Source organism: Lynx rufus, unplaced genomic scaffold (genome assembly GCF_022079265.1).
Source record: "Lynx rufus isolate CCGP_SWC_20201006 ecotype Redwood Valley unplaced genomic scaffold, mLynRuf1.p SCAF_19, whole genome shotgun sequence".
In the NCBI taxonomy this organism is placed as follows: domain Eukaryota; kingdom Metazoa; phylum Chordata; class Mammalia; order Carnivora; family Felidae; genus Lynx; species Lynx rufus.
The window spans coordinates 21,039,735-21,065,250 of NW_025814833.1; positions in this window are offsets into that span (position 1 = coordinate 21,039,735).

Here is a 25,516-nt window from a genome sequence, read left to right on the forward strand (position 1 = left end):
AGAGAAGTAGGGGGAATCTGTACTTCCCACATCTCTCAAACAAAGAAAAGCTGAAGCCAAAGGACTTTGAACCCCAAGAGTCTGGGAGGAAAAGAGACTGAGTCTACCAGGGAGAAACTGGGACAACTTGAAGGGCCATAGATGGGCGATTGCGAACTAGGGGAGATAAAACGGGCCATGTAGGTATGAAGGGGAGGATCCCCTTCTGCAGAGAGACAAAGGGAAGAGAAAGAGTGGCTGGGGAAGTGTAAGGCTGCATCTGGACAAGAGAAAAAACCTTGGGCCGGGACAGAGAGGGATTTCATCTCTAACTGCAGAGCTTTCTTCCGACTGGGGCCGGCTGTCATGTTTGTGCAGCTGGGGAGGAGGGGAGGCACCTCTGGGTTCAGTGGTTGATCAGGGGCACAGTGTGCAGCATCCCCTGAAGTGCTGTGAGACCAGACAAAACCAGCTGGGACCACATATCGGGAGGCACTTCCCCAGTACCAGGGCGCATGGAGCAGGAGTTTAAATCCAGCCAAGCACCAGAGCAAAGGAGTCAGCAGAACGAGACAGACAGCCTCATCTATGCTTATACCTGTGGGCACAGTGAGGACAGCTCCAAAGGAGTGATTTGGGTCGTGGAGAAGAGACTGGGAGTTGCTATTTTTCTCACCATCCCCACCAAGGCAAGCCCTCAGGGATCAGCATGTGGAGCCCACATTGGAGACAGGACCAGCTTACACCAAACCATGCCCCTCCTCACTGGGTAACTGCATATCTACTGGAGCAGGATAGACATTGTGGAACCAGATGGACCCCTCCTCCAGACCAGCACTGCTACATTGCCTTGATTAATTCTAGGACAATTCTCATTATATAGTTATATTCTCCCTTCCATTTCTCCTTATCTCTTCCCTCCTCTAGGCTGGTTATTCTGGCTATTGGCTTGTTTAAACAGACATATTTAATCCATTCTCTTAATACATGTTCTACACCTCCCTCTTTACATTCCTTTCTCTCTCTTGGGAATAATCAAGCCATATAGTTTCTCTGTCTGTGTAACTTTGTCTTCATTTCTTTTTCCCTGCCTCCTTCCTTATTTTCCTTTCTCTGTCTCTGGATTAAGGCTTTTAGTCTCTCTTCCTGGTCAATGTTTATTTTTTTCCTTTTCCCTGCCCCTCCTGTCATTTCTTTCTTTGAATGTGCTCTTCCATCAGCCCTGGCTCCATGCTGTTCTTTACTTGTAGCTGGTGTTTCTGGTTTTTTGCTTTTGGATTGTTTTTAGTTTTTAGTTTTTTGTGTTTGTCTGTTTGTTTGTTTGTTTTATTTGTGTGTTTGCATGTTTTTGTTTCCTGTTTGTCTGTTTGTTTTCCTTTCCAAGGCTACTTCACAGAACAAATCAAAGCACACATGCTGGAGGGTCCAAAACACCACTATGCATAGGGAAAAAATAACCAAACTCACAACAACAGAAAGCAAACAACACTGTCCAGAAAAACACCTCCTGAAGGGCCAGGCCCTGGACAGTGTATGACCTCCTTTAATATAGCAGTGCTCACAAGTTCAGGGCACATAACAAGCTTTTAAAACTCATAAGGGACAGAAAACTAGCCAAAATGATGAAATGGAAGAATTCTCCTCAAAAGAAATTCCAGGGAGAAGTGATAGCAAAATAATTGATCACAACAGATATAAGCAACCTAACTGAACAGGAATTTAGAATAATAGTCATAAAATTAATTTCAGGGCTTGAAAAAAGCATAGAAGACAGCAGAGAATCAATTCCTGCAGAGATCAAGGAACTAAAAAATAGTCATGATGAATTTAAAAAATGCTATAAATGAGGTGCAAAATATAATGGAGGTGGCTACAGCACGGAATGAAGAGGCAGAGGGGAGAATAGGTGAATTAGAAGATAAAATTATAGAAAAATAGGAAGGTGAAAAAAGATAGAAAAGTCCAGCATCATGAGGGGAGAATTAGAGAACCAAGTGATTCAATGAACAGAACAATATCCGTATGATAGGAATTCCAGAAGAAGAAGAGTATATTTGGACAAATCATAGCCGAGAACTTTCCCAATCTGGGGAAGGAAACAGGCGTTGAAATCCAAGAGGCACAGAGAACTCCCTTCAGAGGTAGCTTGAGTCGATCTTCTGCATGACATATCATAATGAAACTGGCAAATACAAGGATAAAGAGAAAATTCTGAAAGCACCTAGGGATAAATGGGCTTTATCATACAAAGGTAGACACATAAAGGATAAAGGAGCCTTACATACAAAGGTAGACACATAAGGGTAGTAGCAGATCTATCTAATGAAACTTGGCAGGCCAGAAAGAAATAGCAGGAAATCTTCACTGTGATGAATGGGAAAAATATGCAGCCAATAATCCTTTACCCAGCAAGCCTGTCATTCACAACAGAAGGAGAGATAAAGATTTTCCAAAACAAACAAAAACTGAAGGAATTCATCACTACTAAACAAACCCTAGAAGAGATCCAGAGAGGGATTCTGATTGAAATGTTGCAAGGACCACAAAGGACCAGAAACAGCACTACAAGTATGAAACCTACAGATAACACAATGACTCTAAACCCATATCTTACAATAATAACACTGAATGTAAATGGACTCAATGCTCCAATCAAAAGACATAAGGCATTAGAATGGAGAAAAAAACCCAAACAAACAAGACCCATCTATTTGCTGTCTACAAGAGACTCATTTTAGACCCGAGAACACCTTCAGACTGAAAGTGAGGGGATGGAGAACTATCTATCATGCCACTGGAAGTCAAAAGAAAGCTGGAGTAGCCATACTTATATCAGACAAACTAGAATTTAAATTAAAGGTTGTAACAAGAGATGAAGAAGGGCGTTATATAATTACAGGGTCTATCTATCAGGAAGAGCTAACAAGTATAAATGTCTATGCACCGAATTTGGAGGCACCCAAATATATAAAACAGTTAATCACAAACATAAGCAATCTTATTGGTAAGAATGTGGTAATTGCAGGGGACTCTAATACTCTACTTACAACAATGGACAGACCATCTAGACAGTGAATCAGTAATGAAACAATGGCCCTGAACGATACATTGGACCAGATGGACCTGAGAGATATATTTAGAACTCTACATTCCAAAGCAGCAGAATATACTTTCTTCCTGAGTACACTTGGGACATTCTCTGAGATAAATCACATAGTGGGTCAAAAACAGCCCTCAATAAATATAAAAGAATTGAGATCATACCATGCACATTTTCAGATCACAATGCTATGAAATTGGAAATCAACCACAAGAAAAAGTTTGGAAAACCTCCAAATGCATGGAGGTTAAAGAACACCCTACTAAAGAATGAGTGGGTCAACCAGACAATTAGAGAAGAAATTAAAAAATATATGGAAACAAATGAAAATGAAAATAAAACAATCCAAACCCTTTGGGATGCAGCAAAGGCAGTCCTAAGAGGAAAATATATTGCAATCCAGGCCTATCTCAAAAAAACAAGAAAAACGCCAAATACAAAATCTAACAGCACACCTAAAGGAAATGAAGCAGAATAGCAAAGAAATCACAAACCCAGCAGAAGAAGAGAAATAATAAAGATCATAGAAGAAATAAACAACACAGAATCAAGAGTTTCATGCTCTAGCGACTGAGCTAGCTGGGACACCTTAAATAATATAGAATCAAAAACAAACAAACATGGGGCGCCTGGGTAGCTCAGTCGGTTAAGCGTCCAACTTCAGCTCAGGTCATGATCTCACGGTCCGTGAGTTCGAGCCCCGCATCGGGTTCTGTGCTGACAGCTCAGAGCCTGGAGCCTGCTTCCGATTCTGTGTCTCCCTCTCTCTCTGACCCCTGTTCATGCTCTGTCTCTCTCTGTCTCAAAAATAAATAAACATTAAAAACAAACAAACAAAAAAAACAAGAAACACCCCGTAGAACAGATAAATGAAACCAAGAGTTGTTTTTAATGAGAAAATAAACAAAATTGATAAATCTGTAGCCAGGCTTCTCAAAAAGAAAAGAGAGAGGAACCAAATAGATAAAATCATGAATGAAAATGGATTTATTACAACCAATATCTCAGAAATGCAAGCAATTATCAGGGAATACTCTGAAAACTTATATGCCAACAAACTGGACAACATGGAAGAAATGGACAAATTCCTAAACACCCACACACTATCAAAACTCAAATGGGAAGAAATAGAAACTTTGAAGAGACCCATAACTAGTGAATAAATTGATTCAGTTATCAGAATCTCTATTTTTTTTTTTTTTTGGGACAGAGAGAGACAGAGCATGAACGGGGGAGGGGCAGAGAGAGAGGGAGACACAGAATCGGAAACAGGCTCCAGGCTCCGAGCCATCAGCCCAGAGCCTGACGCGGGGCTCGAACTCACGGACCGCGAGATCGTGACCTGGCTGAAGTCGGACGCTTAACCGACTGCGCCACCCAGGTGCCCCTATCAGAATCTCTAAACAAATAAGAGTCCTGGACCAGATGGCTTCCGTGGAGAATTCTAGCAGACTTTTAAAGCAGAGTTAATACATATCCTTTCAAGCTGTTCCAAAAAATTTGAACAGAAGGAAAATTTATGCACTTATTCTATGAAGCCAGCATTACCTTGATTCCCGAACTAGACAGAGACCAGGCAAAAACAACAACAACAAAAAAAAACAAACAAAAAACAAAACAAAACAAAACAAAAAACCAAAAAAACTAGAGGCCAATATCCCTGATGAATATGGATGCAAAAATTTCCAAGAAGATACTAGCAAACCAAATTCAACAGCATGTAAAACGAATTACTCACCATGATCAAGTGGGATTCATTCCTGGGCTGCAGGGCTGGTTCAGTATTCGCAAATCAATCAATGTGATACATCACATTAATAAAAGAAAAGAAAAGAACCATACGATCCTGTCAGTAGATGCAGAAAAAGCATTTGACAAATAAAAAACCCTCAAGAAAGTTGGGATAGAAGGAATATGCCTTAACATCATAAAAGCCATATATGAAAAGCCCACAGCTTATATCATCCTCAGTGGGGAAAAACAGAGCTTTCCCCCTGAAGTCAGGAACACAACATGGATGCCTGCTCTCACCACTGTTGTTTAACATAGTGTTGGAAGTCCTAGCATCAGCAATCAGACAACAAAATGAAATCAAAGGCATCAAAATTGGCAAAGATGAAGCCAAGCTTTCACTTTTCACAGACGACATGATAACCTACATAGAAAACCTGACAGACTCCACCAAGTGTCTGCTAGAACTGATACATGAATTCAGGAAAGTTGCAGGATACAAAATTAATGTACAGAAATCGGTTGCATTTTTATACACCAATAACGAAGCAACAGAAAGAGAAATAAAGAAACTGATCCCATTCACAATTGCACCAAGAAACATAAAATACATAGGAATAAACCTAACCAAAGATGTAAAAGATATGTATACTGAAAACTATAGAAAGCTTATGAAGGAAATTAAAGAAGATGCAAAGAAATGGAAAACCATTCCATGTTCATGGACTGGAAGAATAAATATTGTTAAGATGTCAATACTACCAAAAGCAATCTACACATTCAATGCAATCCCAATCAAAATTGAACCAGCATTCTTCTCAAAGCTAGAACAAACAATCCTAAAATTTTTATGGAACCACAAAAGACCCCAGATAGCCAAAGTAATATTGAAGAAGAAAACCAAAGCAGAAGGTGTCACAATCCCAGACTTTAACCTCTACTACAAAGCTGTAATCATCAAGATAGCATGGTGTTGGCTCAAAAAGAGACACATAGACCAATGGAATAGAATAGAGAACCCAGAATTGGACCCACAAAAGTATGGCCAACTAATCTTTGACAAAGCAGGAAAGAGTATCCAATGGAATAAGACAGTCTCTTTAACAAATGGTGCTGGGAGAACTTGACATCAACATGCAGAAATTAAAACTAGACCACTTTCTTACACCATACAGAAAAGTAAACTCAAAATGAATGAAGGATCTGAATGTGATACAGGTAACCATCAAAAACCTAGAGTATAAAATAGTTAACAACCTCTTTGACCTCAGCCACAGCAATTTTTTCTTGACCTGTCTCTGAAGGTAAGAGAAGTAAAAGCAAAAATGAACTATTGGGACTCATCAAGATAAAAACCTTCTGCACAGCAAAGGAAACAATCAACAAAACTAAAAGGCACCTGATGGAATGGGAAAAGATATTTGCAAATGACATATTAGATAAAAGGCTAGTATCCAAAATCTATAAGAACTCACCAAACTCCACACCAGAAAAACAAATAATCTAGTGAAGAAATGGGCAGAAGACATGAATAGACACTTTTCCAAAGAAGACTTCCAGACGGCCAACAGACACATGAAAAGATGCTGAACGTCACTCATCATCAGGGAAATACAAACCAAAACCACACTGAGATATCACCTCACACTGGTCAGAGTGGCTAAAATCAACAGATCAGGAGTCTTTACATGCTGGCAAGGATGTGGAGAAACTTGATCCCTCTTGCATTGTTGGTGGGAATGCAAACTGATGCAGCCACTCTGGAAAACAGTGTGGAGGTTCCTCAAAAAATTAAAAATATACCTATCCTATGACCCAGCAATAGCACTGCTAGGAAATTAGCCAAGAGATAGAGGAGTGCTGATTCGTAGGGGCACGTGTACTCCAATGTTTTTAGCAGCACTTTTAACAATAGCCAAATTATGAAACAGCCTAAATGTCCATCAACTGATGAATAGATAAAGAACATGTGGTTTACATATACAATGTAATACTACTTGGCAATGAGAAAGAATGAAATCATGTCATTTGCAGCAACATGGATGAAACTGGAAGGTATTATGTATGCTAAGTGAAATAAGTCAGTCAGAGAAAGACAGATATCATATATTTTCACTCATATGTTAATCTTGAGAAACTTAACAGAAGACCATGGTGGTAGGGAAGAGAAAAAAAACATTACAGGGAGAGAGGGAGGCAAATCAAAAGAGACTGTTAAATACTGAGAACAAACTTAGGGTTGGTAAAGGGTGGGGAAGAGGGGAAGGTGGGTGATGGGCATTGAGGAGCACACTTGTTGGGATGTGCACTGGGTGTTGTATGGAAATCAATTTGACAATAAATTATATTAAAAAAAAGAAATTAAAATCACTCTAGAGTTGTGATATTATCTAACAAATGTTTTAATGGACCATTGAGATGGCTAGTGTTGTAGGGATAAACTTGACATGATGTAGTCTGTAGAATAATATCCATGTCCTAATCCCTGGAACCTCTGAATATGCTATGTCACCAGGGAAAGGAGAATTAAAGTTGTAAATGGAACTAAGTTTGCTAATCAGATGTGGAGAGATAAGGAGATTTTCCTAGATTCTCTGGGTGAGCCCAATGTAACCACACGTGTCCTTATAAGAGAAAATGTGGCCAGGAGAGTCAGAGTCAAAGTGATGTAATGTGAAAGACTTAACCATCACTGCTGTCTTTGAAGATGGAAGGGGACAATGAATAACGAATGTGGGCAGCCTCTAGAAGCTGGAAAGGACAAGGATATGGATTCTCCCCAGACTCTCTAAAAGGAATGCAGCCAACATGTTTTAGACTTCTCATCTCCAGAAATGGAAGATAATAAACTTTGTTTGAAACAAAAAAAAAAAAAAAGGAAAAAGGAAAGAAAGAAAACAAAAGGAAAGAAAAGAAAAAGAAAATCACCAGTTCTGAGATAAATATATTAGAGTGACAAAAATTTCATTTAAAATTTAGTGTATTCAGTATTATTTTTAAACCAATGATTAAATTTAAGTTTTTCACCTCAAATCATCTTAAAAGTCTTCATCTTTCTTTTTTCAAAATGTTTTCACTATTCAATTCTTTCTGCCTGCATTGTCATTTTTTTATGGAAAAGGATGCCATTATTTGGCTGTTCTCACAAAATGGCCTTCTTTTTCCTTTTCTCACACACATTTTAAAAATATACAGACTAAACTAAATGTACTCAGTGTCCATAACTATTTGCTGAAGCTTTCCTATTGGCATGAACTATTACTTATTGGTTTACACTGCCAAGCACTGTGCTATTAGAGCATTACTTTGAAATATTTGTAAATGTTTATTTACTTTTGAGAGAGAGCGAGAGAGAGCAGGGGAGGGGCAGAGAGAAAGGGAGACACAGAATCTGAAGCAAGCTCCAGGCTCTGAGTTGTCAGCACAGAGCCCGATGCAGGGCTTGAACCCACGCACTGCGAGACTGTGACCTGAGCCGAGGTCGGACACTTAACCGACTGAACCACCCAGGTGCCCCTAGAGTATTATCTTGTATGCCAGGTGCTATGTACTGAATGTCTGTGTCCCCATAATATGCATATATTGAAGCTCTAATTCCCAATGTGATGGTATTTGGAGGCGAGCCCTTAGAGACATAACAAGGGTTAGATTTGGCCATGAGGTTGGGGCCTTTATGATTGAATTAATATCCTTATAAATAGAGAAAGAAGCATGAGAGCTATCTCTGTGCCATGTGAAGATACTGTAAAAAGGCAGCCATCTTCTTAAACCAAGAATATAACTCGCCAGACACTGAATCTGCTGGCACCTTGATCTTGGCCTTCCTTGCCTCCAAAACTTTAAGATAACAGTGTTTGATGTATAAGTCACCTGTTCTATGGTATTTTGTTATAGCAGCCTGAGCAGACTAAAACACCAGAATTCGCATTTGTGTATGAGTATTTCAAAAATGACTTCCAAAGGAGTGTAAATTGGCCATCGGTAATTTGGAAAATAAGTAAAACTCCAAAAACAAATTAAAAAAATAGCTCATAAACTTTTAAAATGTGAGCTTATATTAACTCATTTTTCTAAATATATCTACATATACAAAATGGGTATTCACAGAATTTCTTTACAAATTTAAAATTATGCTGTACAGTGTTATTTTGAAATGCCCTCTTATATACTTAAAATACAAGTATACAAAACATAGAGCTGGACTACTAAGTTCCTCTACTTCATAGTTTTATAAAGTTAGTCTCTCTCCAAAACCATTTGCCCAAAATGGTTTTGCTGTATTTTCCTTTTTTTGTATTTTGTTGTATTTTCCTTTTTTTGCTTCTCATGGAAAATACATTCAAGCATTATATGAATTTTCTTGGTTCACATCCAGATTTTGCCCTGAACTTAAAGAGTTCAACTGTAATTCTAGTGTTGCAGATAATTTGAATATCCCTATTGTAAGACAAATACTATTACCTATAAAAACTCACACAGGTTGTTAATGGTTTGAATATAACTCCAACATTTCAAATATATTTTAAAAATAGTGATCCATCTGTACGTATGCAACTATAATACATATTGCACTATGTATTACTGTGGTATATTCAAATTAATAATGTAGAAAAATATTAAAGTCATTAAAATGGTTAAAGATATTATAATTTATCATAATTATGATGATATTTAATAAAAATAATTTAATATGCCATAATTCATATAACTTATTGCATAAACTTCTGCTTTTTGTAATCCCTGCCTTAATTTTATAGTAGCAAATAAAAATAAAAGTGCCTTAATTAGTGACTTAATTCTAGGTAGAATCTCTTCTAATAAGGAATTTTGACAGTAATCTTGAGACATGTGTTTTTATACACACGCACACACACACACACACACGCACACACACACATGTATATATACATGAGTACGTTTGCTGGAGTTGTTAAGTATAATTAAATATAAGCTAAGGAAAGCCTGAAAGAAAATTATTCATTTGTATAGTTTTTATATTTATATTACACAACCTTATCCTCACAGCAATCCATTTTATAGGCAAGAAGCTTTGATGTAGGTTAAGAAACTTGCCCAAGTTTACAAATACAGATGCTGTCCGCGTTCATGTGTTTCTTAATTCTATGGCCAGTGCTTTTTTCATTCTATCTCCTGGGAAGCACACAGTTCATATTTTTCAGGTATTATTCCATTAATGTGAAAGCTACCCACAGTTAATTCTGCAAAGTCGTATTAATCAAATCTTTATCACAACCATAAACAAGGCTCTTGAAAAAATTTGGATGAATAACTTGAGGAGGATTTTTAAAGAAAAATGGAGTTTTTGATATTAAAAAAACTTGTCAAATGTTATAGAGACCTCTACACATTTTCTGAAGAGAATCTAAGTTTGATTTATGTTCTATCAAATATATGGGGAATGATAAAGGCTTCATACCTAACATTATCTACTGAGCTATTGTTATGACTTGAATTTTCTAAACAATACAAATTAGCTTGACTACTGTGTAAGAGGTTGAAAGACTAAAAGATATATTTTCAGAAACATAATGGTCAATTATAAGTTCAATGTGAAAGGTAAAAGAGAGCCACAAATGGGGTTTTAAGATGTTATCATGGGGATGTCTATAGTTGAGAAAAAGAAGTAAGGCTACCTACTTCCTTAGCTTTATCAGAAACAGAATAATGCATTCATAGTGAAGCTGTTTTATATGGCTTTTTAATTACATATTTTGTTTTGCATTTGATGTACCTTAATTTTAGCAATAGAGAGCAGTGCCACAGAACTTCTTAAAGAGATTTTGTTTCTTTTTTTTTTTTTTTGCTATTGTTCTAAACAACCTCATTTTAACGGATAGACAGGGATGTCCTGCATGCCAATGGTAGAAAGATCAAGTAAATTGCATCTGAGATGATTAACTCAGTTCAGAGACAAATGGACTTGATGAGTGGAAGGTTAGTGTTATGCAGTCCACAAGTAACAACTACAATTAGAATAAACTTGAACACATAAGATTAAGACTTTTTTTCAATGTCAAGCCACAAAACTCATTTGAAAAAGAACTAAGAGGATGTGGACTAAAAATCAATACTAAAACACTACTGGACATATAAACAATACAAGAATATCTATAAACTCTAGTCAACATCTATCACCAATTGAACCTGGGAATAAATTACATCATGAAAATATTTTATAAATAAGCATACATCTATATCTCAATATTTACTCTAAATACATTGAAAGCTGGATGGAAAGGATATTAGTATCAACATAAAGAGAGATGTGCTTTTCATTGAATGTCCAGAATGCTAGTTTCTTAAAATGAATTGGTAGAGCATAATCTATCAGTTGGAAACTAGAAATTTCATACATACATACACACTAAATAGGAGGAAAATATTATCAAGATCTAGGAGAGTAGTTGTTTTTCACATTTTTAAATTCCAGTTAGTTAACATACAGTGTAATAATAATTTCAGGTGTACCCTGTGAGACAAAGTACCAGAGACATCACTACAAGCATAAAACATGCAGACATCACAATGACTCTAAACCCGTATCTTTCTATAATAACACTGAATGTAAATGGATTAAATGCGCCAACCAAAAGACATAGGGTATCAGAATGGATAAAAAAACAAGACCCATCTATTTGCTGTCTACAAGAGACTCATTTTAGACCTGAGGACACCTTTAGATTCAGAGTGAGGGGATGGAGAACTATTTATCATGCTACTGGAAGACAAAAGAAAGCTGGAGTAGCCATACTTATATCAGACAAACTAGACTTTAAATTAAAGGCTGTAACAAGAGATGAAGAAGGACATTATATAATAGTTACAGGGTCTATCCATCAGGAAGAGCTAACAATTATAAATGTCTATGCGCCGAATACCGGAGCCCCCAAATATATAAAACAATTACTCATAAACAGAAGCAACCTTATTGATAAGAATGTGGTAATTGCAGGGGACTTTAACACCCCACTTACAGAAATGGATAGATCATCTAGACACACGGTCAATAAAGAAACAAGGGCCCTGAATGAGACATTGGATCAGATGGACTTGACAGATGTATTTAGAACTCTGCATCCCAAAGCAACAGAATATACTTTCTTCTCGAGTGCACATGGAACATTCTCCAAGATAGATCATATACTGGGTCACAAAACAGCCCTTCATAAGTTTACAAGAATTGAAATTATACCATGCATACTTTCAGACCACAATGCTATGAAGCTTGAAATCAACCACAGGAAAAAGTCTGGAAAACCTCCAAAAGCATGGAGGTTAAAGAACACTCTACTAACGAATGAGTGGGTCAACCAGGCAATTAGAGAAGAAATCAAAAAATATATGGAAACAAACGAAAATGAAAATACAACAATCCAAACGCTTTGGGACGCAGCGAAGGCAGTCCTGAGAGGAAAATACATTGCAATCCAGGCCTATCTCAAGAAACAAGAAAAATCCCAAATACAAAATCTAACAGCACACCTAAAGGAACTAGAAGCAGAACAGCAAAGGCAGCCTAAACCCAGCAGAAGAAGAGAAATAATAAAGATCAGAGCAGAAATAAACAATATAGAATCTAAAAAAACGGTAGAGCAGATCAACGAAACCAAGAGTTGGTTTTGTGAAAAAATAAACAAAATTGACAAACCGCTAGCCAGGCTTCTCAAAAAGAAAAGGGAGATGACCCAAATAGATAAAATAATGAATGAAAATGGAATTATTACAACCAATCCCTCAGAGATACAAACAATTATCAGGGAATACTATGAAAAATTATATGCCAACAAATTGGACAACCTGGAAGAAATGGACAAATTCCTGAACACCCACACTCTTCCAAAACTCAATCAGGAGGAAATAGAAAGCTTGAACAGACCCATAACCAGCAAAGAAATTGAATCGGTTATCAAAAATCTCCCAACAAATAAGAGTCCAGGACCAGATGGCTTCCCAGGGGAGTTCTACCAGACATTTAAAGCAGAGATAATACCTATCCTTCTCAAGCTATTCCAAGAAATAGAAAGGGAAGGGAAACTTCCAGACTCATTCTATGAAGCCAGTATTACTTTGATTCCTAAACCAGACAGAGACCCAGTAAAAAAAGAGAACTACAGGCCAATATCCCTGATGAATATGGATGCAAAAATTCTCAATAAGATACTAGCAAATCGAATTCAACAGCATATAAAAAGAATTATTCACTATGATCAAGTGGGATTCATTCCTGGGATGCAGGGCTGGTTCAACATTCGCAAATCAATCAACGTGATACATCACATTAACAAAAAAAAAGAGAAGAACCATATGATCCTGTCAATTGATGCAGAAAAGGCCTTTGACAAAATCCAGCACCCTTTCTTAATAAAAACCCTGGAGAAAGTCGGGATAGAAGGAACATACTTAAAGATCATAAAAGCCATTTATGAAAAGCCCACAGCTAACATCATCCTCAACGGGGAAAAACTGAGAGCTTTTTCCCTGAGATCAGGAACACGACAGGGATGCCCACTCTCACCGCTGTTGTTTAACATAGTGCTGGAAGTTCTAGCATCAGCAATCAGACAACAAAAGGAAATCAAAGGCATCAAAATTGGCAAAGATGAAGTCAAGCTTTCGCTTTTTGCAGATGACATGATATTATCCATGGAAAATCCGATAGACTCCACCAAAAGTCTGCTAGAACTGATACATGAATTCAGCAAAGTTGCAGGATACAAAATCAATGTACAGAAATCAGTTGCATTCTTATACACTAACAACGAAGCAACAGAAAGACAAATAAAGAAACTGATCCCATTCACAATTGCACCAAGAAGCATAAAATACCTAGGAATAAATCTAACCAAAGATGTAAAGGATCTGTATGCTGAAAACTATAGAAAGCTTATGAAGGTAATTGAAGAAGATTTAAGGAAATGGAAAGACATTCCCTGCTCATGGATTGGAAAAATAAATATTGTCAAAATGTCAATACTACCCAACGCTATCTACACATTCAATGCAATCCCAATCAAAATTGCACCAGCATTCTTCTCGAAACTAGAACAAGCAATCCTAAAATTCATATGGAACCACAAAAGGCCCCGAATAGCCAAAGGAATTTTGAAGAAGACCAAAGCAGGAGGCATCCCAATCCCAGACTTCAGCCTCTACTACAAAGCTGTCATCATCAAGACAGCATGGTATTGGCACAAAAACAGACACACAGACCAATGGAATAGAATAGAAACCCCAGAACTAGACCCACAAACGTATGGCCAACTCATCTTTGACAAAGCAGGAAAGAACATCCAATGGAAAAAAGACAGCCTCTTTAACAAATGGTGCTGGGAGAACTGGACAGCAACATGCAGAAGGTTGAAACTAGACCACTTTCTCACACCATTTACAAAAATAAACTCAAAATGGATAAAGGACCTAAATGTGAGACAGGAAACCGTCAAAACCTTAGAGGAGAAAGCAGGAAAAGACCTCTCTGACCTCAGCCGTAGCAATCTCTTACTCGACACATCCTCAAAGGCAAGGGAATTAAAAGCAAAAATGAACTACTGGGACCTTATGAAGATAAAAAGCTTCTGCACAGCAAAGGAAACAACCAACAAAACTAAAAGGCAACCAACGGAATGGGAAAAGATACTTGCAAATGACATATCGGACAAAGGGCTAGTATCTAAAATCTATAAAGAGCTCACCAAACTCCACACCCGAAAAACAAATAACCCAGTGAAGAAATGGGCAGAAAACATGAATAGACACTTCTCTAAAGAAGACATCCGGATGGCCAACAGGCACATGAAAAGATGTTCAGCGTCGCTCCTTATCAGGGAAATACAAATCAAAACCACACTCAGGTATCACCTCACGCCAGTCAGAGTGGCCAAAATGAACAAATCAGGAGACTATAGATGCTGGAGAGGATGTGGAGAAACGGGAACCCTCTTGCACTGTTGGTGGGAATGCAAATTGGTGCAGCCGCTCTGGAAAGCAGTGTGGAGGTTCCTCAGAAAATTAAAAATAGACCTACCCTATGACCCAGCAATAGCACTGCTAGGAATTTATCCAAGGGATACAGGAGTACTGATGCATAGGGGCACTTGTACCCCAATGTTCATAGCAGCACTCTCAACAATAGCCAAATTACGGAAAGAGCCTAAATGTCCATCAACTGATGAATGGATAAAGAAATTGTGGTTTATATACACAATGGAATACTACGTGGCAATGAGAAAAAATGAAATATGGCCCTTTGTAGCAACGTGGATGGAACTGGAGAGTGTTATGCTAAGTGAAATAAGCCATACAGAGAAAGACAGATACCATATGGTTTCACTCTTATGTGGATCCTGAGAAACTTAACAGGAACCCATGGGGGAGGGGAAGGAAAAAAAAAAGAGGTTAGAGTGGGAGAGAGCCAAAGCATAAGAGACTGTTAAAAACTGAGAACAAACTGAGGGTTGATGGGGGGTGGGAGGGAGGGGCGGGTGGGTGATGGGTATTGAGGAGGGCACCTTTTGGGATGAGCACTGGGTGTTGTATGGAAACCAATATGTCAATAAACTTCATATATATAAAAAAAATAATTTCAGGTGTATAATATAGTGATTCATCACTTACATGCAACACTCAGTGCTGTTCAGAAGTGCCCTACTTAATATCTGTCACCTATTTAACCCATCCCCCAACCCACCACCCCTCCAGTGACCATCAGTTTGTTCTGTATAGTTAAGAGTGTGTTCCTTGGTTTGCCTCTCCTTTTTCCCCTCTATGTTTTATTTTTTTAATTACACATATGAATTAAATCATGTGGTATTTGTCTTTCTCTGACTGACTTATTTTGCTTAGCACAGTACACTCTAGCTTTATCCACATCATCAGCATTGCAAATGACAAGCTTTTCATTCTTTTTTTATGGCTGAGTAATATTCCATTCTAATGTTTTAAGTTTAAATATTTTGAGAGAGAGTGTGTGTGCAAGTGAGGTAGGGACAGAGAGAGAAGGGAGAGAGAATCCCAAGCGGGCTCCACTCTGTCTGTGTGGAGCCTGATGTGGGGCTTAAAACCATGAACCATGAGATCATGACCTGAGCTGAAGCCAAGAGTTGGATACTTAACTGACTGAGCCACCCAGGAACCCCTATTGTTGTTTCTTTATCCATTCATCAGTTAATGGATATTTGGGCTGTTTCCATAATTTGGCTATTACAGATAATGCTGTTATAAAGATTGGGGTGCATTTATCCCCTTAAATTAGTATTTTTGTATCCTTTGGGTAAATACCTAGTAGTGCAATTGCTGGATCATAGGGTAGGTCTATTTTTAACTTTTTGAGGAACCTCCATGCTGTTTTCCACAGTGGCTGCACCAGTCTGCATTCCCACCAACAGTGTGTTAAGGTTCCCCTTTCACTGCATCCTTGCAAACACCTGTTATTTCCTGTTTTGTTAATTTTAGTCATCCTGACAGGTATGATTTGATATGTCAATGTAGTTTTGATTTGTATTTCCCTGATGATCAGTGATAATGAACATCTTTCATGTGTTTGTTAGCCATCTCAATGTCTTTTTTGAAAGAATATCTATTCATGTCTTCTGTAGGTCAGGAGCTCTTAATAATTTTTTGTGACATGGCAATCTGGCAGTCTATGTATGTACTCTCTCAGACTACTATTTTGACTGTATAAAACAAAATATATAGGATTTAAAATAAATATTATAATTTTTTATGTTTATTTTTTAGAGAGAGAAAGAGACAGAGTGCGAGTGGGGGAGGGGAAGAGAGAGAGGGAGACACAAAATTCGAAGCAGGCTCCAGGCTCTGAGCTATCAGCATAGAGACCAACACGGGGCTCGAACTCACGAACCATGAGATCATGACCTGAGCCGAAGTTGGACACTTTACCGACTGAGCCACCTAGGTGCCCCTGAAAAAAATATTATAATCAATTACTTACCAAATAATAAAAAAAATAAACTTATTCTATAGTAATATGTTTTTTAGCAATGTATAGGTAAGAAAATTATATATTATAAAAGGAAATTAAAATTAATTTGTTTGACATTTTAGTGTGAAGGGAGCTGCTGCTTAGTTTGAATAAGGACATTAACCTCTAAGGCAACATGCATATCATATTGGGCAGCCATAAATTTAAAAAATTTTTATTTTCATTGTTATGAGTGGAAAATATCCACTTGTAAAGACATATTATTAAAAATAGAACTAAATCTTTCATATCTATTTAAAATGCAAGAATAGTTTTCTTACAATGAACACCAAGATTGTCCAAACTTTTTAAGTTAAACTCCCATTGTAGTAAGTTCTTTCATTTTAACAATCAATGAATTTATCTTTGGCTGGTTTAACATATTTTATACAGTTTATATAAGAAGAAAGGATCAGGAATCTACAGTTTAATGTTAATACCATCAGTACAGAAATATTTTTTGAATCTATTCTGATGTGCTTTCAGATGTTAGCAGATATGTCTTTTAAAATAAACTGACAGAGAATTTGCTATCTCCACTCCATTTTGATAGAACATTTCCTCCACCATTTATAATTTGCAAGAAGATCAATCTCTACTGTCTTCTTCCTTTGGGGGACTTACCCAAGAAATTTATAATGGTGACTTCGAGATCTTGAAAGATTTATATCATTTAAATGTTTAAAATATCTGCCAGGTAAATTATCCAATGGATAATTTATTTCTTTCATAGAGATCTAAGAGATTTTTTTAAGAAAAAGTGAAATTTCCATGCCTTGTTTGAACCATCACTGCAAGTCTTGTCTTGAAATCCATTGAACTTCCATATGGTAGAGTAGAATATTGTTCTTACATTTTTATGGAAAAAAAAAGTCTTTACAAATGAAGAAATTCAGAGATGTGCATCTGATTTTAGTGATGACACTTAATGGTCCATGACAAAATCTTTTTCATGCTTATCACAAAAGTCTTTGTTGCCAGTGCATGTGTCTGTAAAAATAGCAGTGAGTGACAATGACATAAGGAGATTCATATTTTCACTAAAGTAGCAAAAGCAGATGTGTTACCAAATCATTGCATAAGATCCATCTGTTGAGAGTATGATCCCTTTCCACACAAATATTTGTTTGGCAAAACAACTTTTTATCATTTCCAAAAGGGACTCACAAAGTAAGATTCCTTCTTTTCAAAGTGTCTAGTGGCTACATTAAGATACATCTATAGCTTCATCTAGTTACACCATCAATGGGAATGTTAAAGTTGCCAATTTCTTGATCTGCTTCAAGAACATACCACAGCATTTAAATAGGGAACAACTTATATTTTTTAATATTTTTTCCCTCTGTTTAATGTACAAACCATCTTGATCTCTCCCAGAGCAAAAGACTTTACTAAAGCCTTTGTAATAGTGTGCAGCTCCAAATACTGTGCAATCTTATGGAAGGTCTAGTAACTAACACAATTTTAAAGTAATGATAAGCATATATGATATTTCAATACTGAAATATGACAGGAAAATATAGGTACTTTTTAGTGGTGACAAAATCACAGGTACTACCAAAAATATTGTAGTTTGTTGCCTACATTCATAAGGAAGGAAAGTTAATGGAATACCTGAAATTTATCCTATAGATTCCTATAGATCCCAGCTTGGAAGCCGTGATTAAAAGGATTACCGATGGACACACTGTTAGTCATAATTATACCTCTTTTACACACAAAATCTCTTTTCAATTTTCTACAGATGAATTATTCCCTTTATAGTTACATGACTTTTTCCACTTTTATAGTAGGTTTAAGCCTGAAGTGAATTGTTTTTTTTTTTATTATATTGTTTATTTTTTTCGCTCTCTAATTCTATTCTAAGATAGGAAAACAAAGGAAATATTTTAGATTCCTTCTCATATTCAGGCTTAGCTTCTAGTTAAGGTATATTTGAAATAAGGAGTTCAATGACCTCATAGGGCCATTGTGAAATGTGTGAATTAGACAGATAATGAGCTTGAGGTGGGTAGTAGAAGAAAAGTAAGATGATAAGAATTGATGTACCAAGTGCATACGAGGATGCAAAATGAAAATTATGGAAGATTATCTAATAACTTTGCCATTTCTTCCCAATATAACTATATTCTGTCATTTTAACTATGGTGAATTTTGGGAATATGAAAGTTACCTAAATTCAAATGTAAGTAGAACATTTTCTAAATTTAAAAGTTATTTGTGCAAGCACTTTAACTTTGATGAATCCTTTTCCTCATCTGTAAAATAGGAGTAATATTAATGCCTGTATCATAAGACTATTGAGATGATTAAATGACAGATTATATAGAAGTCTGAGCACAGTGACTGGAACATAGTCCTCAATAAATACTATCACTCACTGTCGTCAAATTCTTATCATAGTTAACTATTAATTAAAGGGCAAAGAGAAGTCATTGATATATTTCAGTTACCATTCTGAAACTTATGTTTTATAGAAATACAGGTGGCAATAGTGGTAATGGTAGATTTTGGTGATGTTTATATTTATCTTATTTTTAATATCAGTGAATTCCTAATGTCTATCAGTAGGACATTTTACTACTGTTTCATTTTGTTTCACCACAGATAATAATAAGAATCAATTCAATGGAAAGAATCCTGATCCCAAGAATTTTAGTTTTTTTTTTCCTTTTCAAAATTTTATTTAAATTCTAATTAGTTGACATACAGTGAAATATTGGTTTCAGGAGTAGAATTCAGTGATTTATCACCTACATACAACACCCAGTGCTCATAATAACAAATACCCTCCTAAATGCCCATCACCCATCTAGACCCTCCCCCACCAACTCATTCCATCAATCCTCAGTTTGTTCTCTATCTTTAAGGGCCTCTCATGCTTCTTTCCCTCTCTCTTTCCCCACTCCCATATATTCATCTGATCTGTTTCTTAAATTCCACATATGAGTGAAATAATAGGGTATTTGTCTTTTTCTGACTGACTTATTCTGCTTAGCATAATGCACTCTAGCTACATCCACATCATTGCAAATGGCAAGATTCTTCTGCATGTTGCTTGTCCAGTGTTCCCAACACCATTTATTGAAGAGACTCTCTTTTTTTCAATTGCATATTCTTTCCTGTGTTGTCAAAAATTAGTTGACCATAGAGTTGTGGGTCCCTTTTGGGGATTTCTATTCTGTTCCATTGATCTATGTGTCTGTTTTTGTGCCAGTGCCATACAATCTTCATTATTAAAGCTCTATAATACAGTTTGAAATCTGGAATTGTTATGCCTCCAGCTTTATTTTTCTTCTTCAACTTTGCTTTGGCTATTCGGGGTCTTCTGTGGTTCCATAAAAATATTAGGATTGTTTGTTCCAGCTTTGTGAAAAATGCCAGTGTTATGTTGATAGGGTTTGTATTAAATGTGTAGATCGCTTTGGGTACTATAGAAATTTTGACAATATTTGTTCTAATACATGAGCATGAGATGTTTTTCCATTTCTTTGTGTCCTTTTCAATTTCTTTCATAAGTGTTCTATAGTTTTCAGAGTACATATCTTTTATCTCTTTGGTTAGGCTTATTCCTAAATATCTTATGGATTTTGGTGCAACTGCAAATGGGATTGATTCCTTGATTTCTCTTTCTGCTTCCTTGTTATTGGTGTATAGAAACGCAACAGATTTCTGTACATTGATTTTATATTCTGTGACTTTTTAATTTCTTTTTCTTCTTTACTTCCAGTAGTATGTTTAATAGCAACAGTAAGACTGGACATCCTTTCTTTTTCCTGAAAATAGAGGAAAAGCTCTCTGATTTTCCCCCATTGCGGGTAATAGCTGTTGGTTTTTCATATATGGCCTTTATGATGTTGAAGTATGCTCCCAGTATCCCTACTTTGTTGAAGATTTTTATCAAGAATAGATGTTGTATTTTGTCAAGTGTTTTTTTTCTGCATCTATTTAGAGGATCATATAGTTCTTATCCTTTTTTTATTAATGTGATGTATCACATTGATGATGAAGAATGAAACTGGACCACTTTCTTATACCATACACAAAAATAAATTAAAAATGGATGAAAGACATAAATGTAATACAGGAAACCATCAAAATACTAGAGGAGAACACAGTCAATAACCTCTTTGGTATCAGCCATAGAAACTTCTTACTAAACACATCTCCAGAAGGCAAGGGAAATAATAGCAAAAATGAAATATTAGGACCTCATCAAGATAAAAAGCTTCTGCACAGCAAAAGAAACAATCAATAAAAGTAAAAGGAAACCTTCAGAATGGGAGAAGATATTTGCAAATGACATATCTGATAAATGGTTACTTTCTAAAATCTATACAGAACTTATCAAACTAACACCCAAGAAACAAATAATCCAGTGAAGAAATGGGCAGAAGACATGAATAGACATTTTCCCAAAGACATACAGACAGCCAACAGACACATGACAAGATGCTCAACATTACTCATCATCAAGGAAATACAAATCAAAACCACAGTGAGGTACCACCTCACACCTATTAGAGTGGCTAAAATGAACAACACAGGAAACAATAGAGTTGGTTAGGATGTGGAGAAAGGGGAATGCCCTTACACTGTTGGTAGCTTGCAAACTTGTGCAGTCACTTTGGAAAACACTATGGAGTTTCCTAAGAAAGTTAAATATAGAACTACCATATGATCCAGCATTGCACTACTAGGTATTTACCCAAAAGATACAAAAATACAGATTCAAAGGGGTACATGCACCCCAATGTTTATAGCAGCATTATCTACAATACCCAAATTATGGAAAGAGCTCAAACATCCATTGCCTGATAAATGGATAAAGAAGAGGTGGTATACGTATACAATGAAATATTACTCAGCCACCAAAAAAGTGAAATCTTGCCATTTGCAATGATGTGGATGTAGCTAGAGTGTATTATGCTAAGCAGAAAAATTCAGTCCAAAAAAGGAAAATACCATATTATTTCACTCATATGTTGAATTTAAGAAACAAAGACAGATGTACATAAAGGGAGGGAAAAAAGAGAAGGAAGCAAATCACAAGAGACTCTTAACTATAGAGAACAAACTGAGGGTTCCTGGAGGGGAGGTGGGTGGGGTATAAGATAAATGGATGATGGCTATTAAGGATGGTACTTGTGATGAGCACTGGGTGTTATATGTAAGTGATGAATAACTAAATTCTACTTCTGAAACCAAAACTACACTATACATTAACTAGAATTTAAACACAAACTTAAAAAAATAAAAGATTGAAGAATAAAAATATAATAATAGGTTTTTTTGTAGAGTATTTAGGGTTTTCTATATATAGTATCATGTGTTCTGCAAATGTGACAGTTTTATTTCTTCTTTTCAAATTCAGATGTTTTATTTATTTTTCTTGCCTAACTGCTGTGGCTAAGACTACTGATACTACATTACATATTAGTGGCAAGAGTGGGAATCCTTGTATTGTCCCTAATGTTAGAGGGAAAACTCTCATCTTTCTACTGCTGTGTATGATGTTAGCTGTGGATTTGTCATATGTGGCCTTTATTATGTTAAGATATGTTCCTTCTATACCCCATCTGTTGAGAGTTTTTTTTTTTCATAAGCAGGTGTTAATTTTATAAAATGCTTTTTCTGCATTTACTGAGATGATTATATGATTTTTTATTCCTTGTTTCTTAGTGGGGTATATCACATTAATTGATTTGTGATATTAAACCACCCTGCCCTGAAATAAACCCCACTTTTTCATGGTGTATTATCTTTTTAATGTGTTGAATTTTGTATTTATATTCATCATGGATATTAACATGCATTTTTTTTTAGTGTCTTCAACTGGCTTTGGCATCATGATAATTCTGGCTTCATAAAATAAATTTGGAAGTGTTCTTTCTTATTCATTTTTTGGAGTAAAATTTGAAAAGGATAAATATTAGGTAAGGAATTTGGAAGTGCTCTTTCTTATTCATTTTTTTGGAGTAAAATTGGAAAAGGTAAATATTAGGTCATTTAAATCTTTGGTAGAATTCACCTGTGAAACAATCTGGGCCAGGCTTTTATTTTGGGGAGTTTTTAAATTACTTTTTCAATTAAATTCCTACTAATTTGTCAATACAAATTTTTTATTTCTTTCTGATTCTATCTTGGAAGATTGTATGTTACTAGGAATATTACTATTTTTTTTCTAAATTTCCTGATTTGTTAGCATATAATTGCTTATAGGTCTTTTCTGATCCTTTGTAATATTGTGTTATCAGTTGTAATTTCTACTCTTTCATTTCTGATTTTATTTGGGCTCTCTTTTTTCCTGATGAGTCTAACTAAAAGTTTTTTGATTCTGTTTATCTTTTCAAAGGACCATGCCTTAGTTTAATTGATCTTTTCTACTGTTTTTTTTTTATTATTCTCTTTCATTTATTTTGCGCTCTGATATTTATTTTCTTTCATCTACTTTGTTATTTTTCTAATTCCCTGAAATGTAAAGGTAGATTCATTTATTTTTCTTGTTTCTTGAGATGGGACTGTATTACTATGAACTTACCTCATAGAACTACTTTTGTTCTGTCCCAAAGGTTTTGGAACATTGAGTTTTCATTTCAAATATCTTGAAGTATTTTTATTAAATTTATTCTGATTTCATATTGATCATTTAATAACATGCTCTTTAGCCTCTGGGTGTTTGTGTTTTGTCCCACTTTTATTCTTGTAATTGATTTCTACTTTTATACCATTATCATTATAAAAGATTTTTGATACAATTTCAATGTTATTATTATAAAAGGTGCTTGATATGATTTCAATGTTAAACTTATTGAGGTGTATTTTGTGATTGAACATGTGATGTGTCCTGGAGAATATTTCATGTGCACTTGAGAAGAATGTGTATTTCGTTGCTTTTGGATGGGATCTTCTGTATATATCTATTAAATATATATGCTGTTTAATGTGAATACTTCCTTATTGATTTTCTGTCTGGATTATCTATCTATTGATGTAAGTGGGATATAAATATCCCCTACTATTGAGTTCTGGTCCAAGTTGGTGACATAGGAAGGCTGATGACCTTGAACTCACCTCCTCCATGGATCATATAAAATTACACCTATTTTTAGAATAGTTCCTCCTGAAAAAGAATGCAGGACAGACTGAACAGCTTCTGAACAACCAAAGATAGAATGGCAAAAGAGAACAGCGAGAGAGAAGGCTACATGATAATAAAGGAAACCACCATCCCCAATGCTATGAACAGCAGTGGGGAGAAATAATACTGAGGGACTAGAACATATTTTTGTGTCCTTAGACACAGCAAAAGCCATGGTTTGAAAGAGTAATTAGCACATAAAAGAAACAACTCTAGAAATATGTCAAATGCTGGTAAAGGTTTGGAAACACTCTCCAGGTCAGAAGGACTAGAGAATGACATACTTTATATTACCACTCCACTTTACATAGACCAGAGCAGAGTCTGGACACCATAATTGGAGTGTTTGATAATCACAGTAAGTTTGTGATCTCAATAAGCCCAGTGTCCACAAGCTCACAATGGCCTTGTCATGCTGGGATGCAAACAAAGAAACAAACAAACAAAAAGCAAACAAACAACAACAACAGCAACAACAAAACAACAACAAAAAAAGTGCCACAGTTTAATAGGGCCAAGTAGCTACAGGAATGCTCTCTCCCCATTCCACCTTAAAAGCCCAGATCAGAACAGGTTCTAGATACCATAACTGACATGTCCAGACACCATAACTAGAGGATCTGTTTGTCACAGCAATGTAGCAACTTCAGTGATCCCAGGATCCACAAGCAGCACCAATCCCAGTCATGCTGGGACACTGAATAAAGCTACTATTTAAAAGGGCTTAAGAGCAGCAGGGATGCTCTCTTCCACTCCACCTTAAAATCTCCAGAGCAGAACAAGGTTTGGCCCACAGTGAAATTGTGACCTTAGTGAACTCAGTGTCCCTAAGCCCACACAAACCCATGTGGCACTGGGGCACAGAAAATAAGCTTCATATTTTGTCTTCTCCTTCTCCTAAGTTTCGTTTTTTTTGTTTTTTTTCTTTCTTTCATCTTCTTTTTTTCTCTTATTACTATTATTAATTATTAGCATTTTCTTTCTGTAAAAAGCTGTGGTTTAAAAGAATAACTAGCATAGACAGCCATAGCTCCATCTAGCCAGCAAAAGTCACTAAGAACTTGTAATCTGCATAAGGGACACCATACCTAAGACCACTCTGTCAAATTTAGGACATCTAGCTATTCCACCTAGTCCATAGAAATAAACACAGACATTCAAGTCAAATGGGAATACAGAACAATATTCTTCAAAAAGAAAGAATAAGAAAAAGCCTCAGAAAAAACTTAAATGAAATGGAAATAAGGTACATGCTTGATAAGGAATTTTAAGTAATGATTATAAAGATACTGACTGGGCTAGAGAAAAAAGTAGAAGAACTTAGTGAAAACTTCATAAAGATATATAAAATATATTTAAAAAATAATCAATTACAGTTAAAACATACAACAATTGAAATAAAAAACTCATGAGAGGAAATCAACAATATATAAGTGGATGCAGAACATATCAGTGATCTGGAAGATAGGGTAGTGAAACACACATAAGATAAGCAGCAAAGAGTGAAAAGAATTTTAAAAATGATGATGTTAAGAGATCTCTTGGACATCAAGTGAACAGAGAT